This window comes from Jaculus jaculus, chromosome 1, assembly GCF_020740685.1.
Source record: "Jaculus jaculus isolate mJacJac1 chromosome 1, mJacJac1.mat.Y.cur, whole genome shotgun sequence".
Taxonomy (NCBI): Eukaryota; Metazoa; Chordata; class Mammalia; order Rodentia; family Dipodidae; genus Jaculus; species Jaculus jaculus.
The window spans coordinates 112,494,169-112,501,648 of NC_059102.1; the positions used below are offsets into that span (position 1 = coordinate 112,494,169).

At 43.9% G+C, this 7,480-nt stretch overlaps 1 pseudogene; it reads right to left on the minus strand.

Annotated features, from left to right (window-relative positions):
• Positions 1-978: 978 nt before the first annotated feature.
• Positions 979-7,014, minus strand: LOC101617015 (annotated as a pseudogene).
• Positions 7,015-7,480: the final 466 nt, after the last annotated feature.

Here is a 7,480-nt window from a genome sequence, read left to right on the forward strand (position 1 = left end):
ATCTTGCCTTTTGGCTTCACAAGGTACTTAATGCTTCCTACAGTTCTTTTAGCCAGATTAATTGTTATTTTTACACATTACCTGGGAGCTGCAAAAGTATTGCTCAGGAAAATAGTATGGGCAATGGTAATTTTTTATCACAATTAAGAATTTTATTATCAAAATAATTACATCACTTGTGAAAGTTCAGATGTTACAGTAAGGTGTAAACATTCCACTTAAGAACGAAGTGACACTTCTTCTCTTTCAAGAGTCTCTTCCACTCCCAGCAGAGATGTCATCTTGACAGTACCCTGTACACACAGAGTGGCGGGGTCTCTGCATATCCTAGGCATGGTGAGAGCCTCCTGCCCACTGGCTTCTCTTGGTTATCTGCCAAGAGGAGAATGCAAACCTCAGCCCAAATGGAGAGATACTTACATACGTTTTTTATAATATACAAAGAAGCTGACATCCCAGACAACATGATTTCCATTCCCAGTGCCTTTCCAGACTGATGGCTTTTGGTGGAAAACAAAAATAGTAATCTGATGAGGGCTCAGCATTAAAGAAAAATATTCTCCCCTCATTTGAGCAAACAAATTTGAGTCACACAAACACAGAAGACTGTGCATATGACAGGTTAGAAAAGAAGACGATGAAAGAGGTCTGGGAAAAAAGGAGAAAACAAATTAAAGGGGAGGAGGGAGACTCACAGTTTTATCTTGTACAAAAGAAAAGAAGGTCCACTGCAGCACCAGGGATTACACCTGTCATACACTTACTACCTACCATGGTGACAGCTGAACACGAAATTAGATAAATAAAAACACGCCAGGAGTTACAGTAAACACATGGCAGAGAGAAGCTGGCAATCACATAGAATTTAAAAAGACTCTGTGTCCCACCTGGGTTGGCCCCAGGCCTCCTCCAGGGGTGGACAACAGGCACAATGCACTGATGGGAGAAGCCAGTCCAGAAGCAGCTGGAAGGAAGCAGCTATGGGCTCATTAAATTCAGTTTGCCCATATCCAGAAGCCCTAGGAAAGTCCTGTCTGAGTGTTGACTCCTGAACCTTACAGGGGCTGGAGTCAGTGCTGATGCACACTGCCCAGCTCTGGCAGCTTTGCTTTTGCACTGAGAAGAGTCACTTCCTGCACCATAATTCTCCTTGCCTTCTTGTTTGTGGTCCTTCAGGAGGGGAACCTTCTTCCTCTGCAGTGGGTTCTGGGGATAGTTGGAACTCCTTCCAGGTGACATGGATCCACAAGAGAGGCCTTTCATAAAGCCATGTTTATATCTGCTGGGGAGCAATATCCCCTATCAAAATGTAAAGGCTTCCTGTGCCCCACTAGGGGGACTTTCTATATAATCCATCTAGTAGAGGCATAGTTCAAAGGGGAGTAGGCATACATCAAGTTGAACTCAGTCCAAAATGCCTACTTTGAGTTTCTCAGCAGGTCCTGAGGTCCATCTACATTCCTGTTTGGGAAGCCCACCTCTGAAGTGGGATTGATGGAGGGAAGAGAAGCCAGGTCAGAATGGCTGGAGTTGAGCAGGCAAGGTTTACAGCCCAGTTGTTAGTGTTGGAGTCAAAGTACCCTACTTTTGTAAATTCAGGGCTTCTCAGTGACACTGCTCAAACTGCAGAGGAGTGTTGCAGTGACTAGCAGTAAGTAATAAGAGATATGATTGGTGATAACATGAGGCCATATCTGTTCTGACACTCCTCTTCTCCTGGGTGAGTCTGAATGGGTGCAGTCACTTGGAGACCCTGAATCTGGAAGGGGGTGGTGTAACTGGAAACAGAGGCTAAACTAACTTGGTGTTATTTTGTTCCATCAGATAGCGAAACTTCCATTTCTTTAATGGGCTCAGTGAGTCTGCATTGTCTTCACACATACTAGAAGAATTACTACTCATTACTTTGGTACAAGTGCTGAGTCCTAGTTTCTTGGGGTACAGATGCTGTCTGAGTCATTCCTTCTTCCAAGGCTTGCTTCACCCAGCTCTTCTTACAAGAGCTGAACATGCCGTCAGGCAGAAGGGGCCTTCCACACCTCTCAGGCCTAAAGGGTGAGCAAAATGAATGTAGTGTTTGGGATTGGCACAAATTCATGGGGAATGAAGAAGACCTGGTGACACATTCAGGGTTGTTGACAAAACAGCTAGGTCCCTGGTGATACTCAAGGACACTCCACAGGGCACCCTTGCTTCTCTGTTTTGTCATACAGCCATTCTGTAACTAGACACTTTTTGGTTTGGGGTATTTAGATGCGGTACGGTTGACGTGAGATCCGGTAACTGATGTCACAGTTGGGTCAGACCTTGTTAATTGCCTGTTTTCTCCTGAACTGTGTCTGCTTCCAGCTTCAGTAGGAATTACTGCGTTGTTACTTGCTGCCTCTTCCAAGGCCGCTTGTGAAAGTGCTGCCTGCCACGCAGTGGCTCGCTTCTCACGCTTTAGTCTTTGGGTTGAACTGGTCTGGTATCAAGAAATTCCACTCTTCAGTTGGTGCCTGGCAGACTTTTTATGGAGGTGCTTGGGAATTGGTTTTTCTGCAGCAAGATCCCCAGTTTGGGAAGACCTCCAAGGGTTCACACCAACACTCTGTGGGGCGCTTGGGACAGCAATATTTGAAGCAGAGTTGTGAACTTCGGGCTCAGCGGGCCCAGTTTTTTCTCTTCTCCAACAGGAGTCTCTAAGGTGGCAGCAGTAAAGTCTAGGTCTGAGTTGCTCTGTTCTAACGGCTGATTAAGCCATTTCTTTCTTTTCTCTAAGTTTTCTTTTTTTTTTCCTCAATTTTTATTAACATTTTCCATGATTATAGAAAATATCGCATGGTAATACCCCCCACCCTACTTTCCCCTTTGACATTGCATTCTCCATCATACCCCTCCCCATCTCGATCAGACTCTCTTTTATTTTGATGTCATGATCTTTTCCTCCTCTTATGATGGTCTTGTGTGGGTAGTGTCAGACACTGTGAGGTCATGGATATCCAGGCCATTTTATGTCTGGAGGGAACACGTTGTAAGGAGTCCTTCCCTTCCTTTGGCTCTTACATTCTTTCAGCCATCTCTTCCGCATTAGGCCCTGAGCCTTGTAAGGTGTGATCGAGATGTTACTCAATACTCCAGTCACTTCTTTCCAGCACTATGATACCTTCTGAGTCAAAAAGCATGCACAGTAGCTTCAACCTTCCTATCCTCCTGGGGCCTCCTGTGATGAGCTGAGCTGTCCCGGTCATCTGCAATCCCTTCTTTCTCTTCTGGTTTTGGTTTTTCTCTGGGACTGTCTACTTCCTCATGGTGACTGGACGCAGCTGCTTCTGGAACTTCTTGTGCTTGCTGGCCGTTACTGTCTTCTGGCGCCTCACTGTGCTGCTCCATCACCAGCTCTTTTCGTCATGCTTTCCGGTGTCTCGTCTCTGCTCCAGTGGTGGGTGGCAGGCTTGGGGGAGGTGGGAGCAGCTCTTAACTCTGGGCTTTCCTTTCTGTTTGGGGCACTTCCGGTTTCTCCTGTGATGTGCACACTCCACTATATAATTGCAGTTACTGCATTAATAATCAAGTGCAACGGTGACTTTGGCATCCTTGCTGACGGCAGATTCAGCATAGATACACAGGAGAGGCATCACATTTGCAATCACATGTCTCACATCTGCATTTGCTGTACATGATCTTAGGATGAACCTGAGCATCGTCACCGAATACATAATCATCCACTATTGAATTTCTATAGAAGGGCACAAAGGGATATATTTCTTTTAAAGAAATGCCCTCTGACCTCAAATTGCTGTCATAACATGCTTTTCCCATGAGACTCTATTACCAGTGTCCAAAGCCAAATCTCTTGCAGCCCTCAGTCTTTTTGTTGATTTTGAACATGAGTGACTCTTCCCAGTTGTAACTGCATTTGGGAATCAATTACTTTATTATTACAGGCCAAATCAGTCTTATTAGTAGTGTCTAAAATAGCAGGTTTGCCCACAAATTCCTTCTTAGGATGTAGATATAGCTCGAGAGTAATTTGTACACCTGCATCACACTGATTAGTGAAAGATTCCTCATCCTGATCAGTCCATAGTCTATCAGATTATCCCAGGCCCCGGTGGTATTTTCTTCTAAATTCTGCATTTCAGATGGAGAATTCCTGATTTCCTTTGTCTTTGGTGCTGCATATCCCTTTTCTGAACTCTTTTCCCACTTCTTAGGTTTGGTTCTTCTGCCAGTGAAGGTGATGCTTTGCATGTGTGTGCTATCAGAATGGGAGGAGAAGCTCCTAAACCCAGCTTTCTGTTGTATGGTTACCCTCACCTGATATGTTGTCCTGCTTCTGCAGATGAAGTCTAATAACCTTCCCCCTGCTCATTCCCTTGCACTTGTCACAGTTGAGAAGGAAGCCATTCTGAGAAAGACCACAAGCTCACCAGGTAGGAACCCTCTCCCTCTGAGTTCTGTTGACTCTGCAGCATTCCTCTACTGGCAATGGCAGGCCATTTAGGTCATAACCAGGGATGATGGATCATCTGGACAGAGGGAGAAGCAGGAGGTGTTGGAGGAGAAGGAGGATAAGGAAGACTTTCACACCCATGCCACTGAGTGGTTCTTAATTTTGAGTGGAATACATGCTATTCTCATTAGCAGATGGACTAGCCTCCACAGGTTCAGGGCTCACTCAAAAAATGGCTGTGTGATCAGGAGTCTAAACTGGACCTGAGCATATGCAAACACCAGGGTTTTTCCAGCCCAGACCCTAATCCCTGGCACTCCTTGGAATAGATTTGGTTCCTGGGGGCAGTGCTGACTCCTAGGTCCTTTGGGTCTCTTTTGCTGGACTTTCACATCATGGTGTACTGCCACTTCGTCTTGAAAGGTAGGAGGGTTCCACTTCCTTCTGTGATCCAGCAGCCATATCTGAGTAGGATGTATCTAGTGTGGTGACTCCTTGAGGGATTGTAAGGCTTGTGATGTCTGACACAGAAAACAACGGAAATCATGGGATCTAATTAATGATGACTGGCCACTTTGAGAGTGGGGTGGACTGCACAGCCTCAGCCAACATATTATGGACATGAGAAATCCTTTATATAGATCTTTGAAGGCCCACAAAATTATCTGCTGGTAGCTCTGCAGACCTTGTCCCTGTGGCTGCCAAGGCCTGGGCCTGGGCTGTGGCGTACAACACCTTCTGGGAGGCAGCAAGTCTCCAGTAAGGCCCAGTGGTACATGGCACTTCCTGATGTAATTTTTTTAAACCTCATGCGTGTACACACACACACACACACACACACACACACACACACACAACATGCATCTTTCAAGATTTACCATTAGTGCTTTAAATTGCAATTATGGCAGATTTTTAATAGGTTTGTTTTTGAATAGAGGAAAGTGAATCTGATTGTATGTATAAATAGATTAATGAGATTCTCTCTTCCTTGGCTGATACTGACAGTATAAATCTCTGGTATGGCTTCAAACTTGCTGATATGCTATTACTAAAAAACAGTAAAACCCTTAATTCTGTGTTTCTAGCACAGTAGATAATAGTGAAAATAATGAAGTTATCCTTTTTTAAAAGTAATTACAAGAGAGGTATGGTATACAAAGACTAATGCATGAATAAATGCAACCAGGGGTCTTAATCCTGGTCCTGTCTTCCACTTTCAACACTCCATCTGTAAGCAAATAAAAGTGTCTCAAAACAGACATCAGTAAAAGCATCAACAAAACCAAAACCCTTACCTAGGAAAAGTTTAAAGCATTCTTCCTAGAGTCTAGAACAGGACAGGGTGTCTGCTGATCCCACTGCTATCTAATGTAGTACTTGAAGTCTTAGCTCAGCAATATGACAAGAGGAAGAAATTAAATGGATATAAATTGTAAAGGAAGAAATCAAAGTAGCCTAATTTACAGATGATATAGTTCTATACTTAAGAGACCCAAAAGACTTCACCAAAAACTGCTAGAGCTGACAAACACTTTCAGCTAAGTGGCAGGATATGAATCCAGCACACAAAAAATCAGTAGTCTTGGGCTGGAAAGTTGGCTTAGAGGCTATTGCACCTACCTACAAAGCCAAAGGAACAAGGTTCAATTTTCTAGGACCCACATAAGCCAGTTACACAAGGTGGTGCATGTATCTGGAATTCATTTGCAGCAGCTAGAGGCCCTGGCATGCTCATTCTTTCTTTGTGTCTGCCTCTCTCTCTCTTTCTCAAAATAAATAAATAAAAAGAATGCCTACATTATTTAAAAAAATCAGTAGTCTTCATATATACCAATGACAAATGTACTCATAAAGAAATCTGGGGAACAGTCCCATTTAAAATAGCCAAAAATAATTTGAAATATTCCCAACCATGGAAACACAAGATACCTATAATGGAAACATTAAAACACTGAAGAAAGAAATTGAGAAAAAGATGAGAAAAGGAAAATATCTCCTATGCTCATGGATTGGAGGAACTAATATGAAATTGGCTAAGAAAGACATGCTATATGTTCTCACCCACATGTAGAACCTAACATGAAATAGTTTGAGTTGTTTGTAAGTTGTAGTAAGCATCAGTAGCATTAGTTGGGAGCTAGAATAAGGCTTGGATTGTCAGGACTGCCAGGCACAGGCTGGAGCCTTCAGTAGACAGGCCTGAGCTGCCAGGTATGGCTAAGGACCCAGGCTACAGAAGGCCACTCCCTCTCCAAGCCCAGCACACCTGTACTTAGGCTTTGCCCTGTGACCTTTGGCCAGTTGCCTAGGAAATTCCTTATGTGGTATCTGCCAGCAACCTTTGCATTGCCCCTCCACTTGTGCCCTATCATTGCTTACCTGCGGGAATGTATGTCCCCATATGCTGATTAGGCATCAGCAAGCAACCTTGTACATCCAATCCCCTTAGGACACTCAACTGCTTATAAACCCATCTCCCTATTGATTAAACCGAGCTGTTCACAGAGACTGTCTCCTAAAAGTGATTCTTTCATATGCTCACCACGGTTGCCTGGATGCTTTTGGTGAACTGCGGCCATGCTTGAGGATCCAGGGACCCACAGTGGACAGGAGAAGGGGGCAGGGATTAAAGGAGTGAGTAGAAGATAGGCAAGTGAAGATAAAGAACACAGGGAGTGGAAGGGTGGGGTAGGGGCAGGAATAAGGGAGGGAAGAGGGAGGAGATACACAAAAGTCATGCCTCTTTGTGAGCTAATCAAAAGATATAAAACTTGGGCTGGAGAAATCGTGTGGTTAAGACACTTGCCTGAGAAGCCTAAGGACCCTGGCTCATTTCCCCAGTTCATACATAAGCCATATACCAAATGTGGCACAGGCATCTGGAGTGTGTTTGAGTGGCTGGAGGTCCTGTCATGGCCATTCTCTCTCTATATGCCTCATTATCTTTCTCTCAAATAGCTAACTAACTAACTAACTAACTAACTAAGTAAATAAATAAATAAATAAATAAATAAATAAAACATTAAAAAAGTATATAAATCTCTT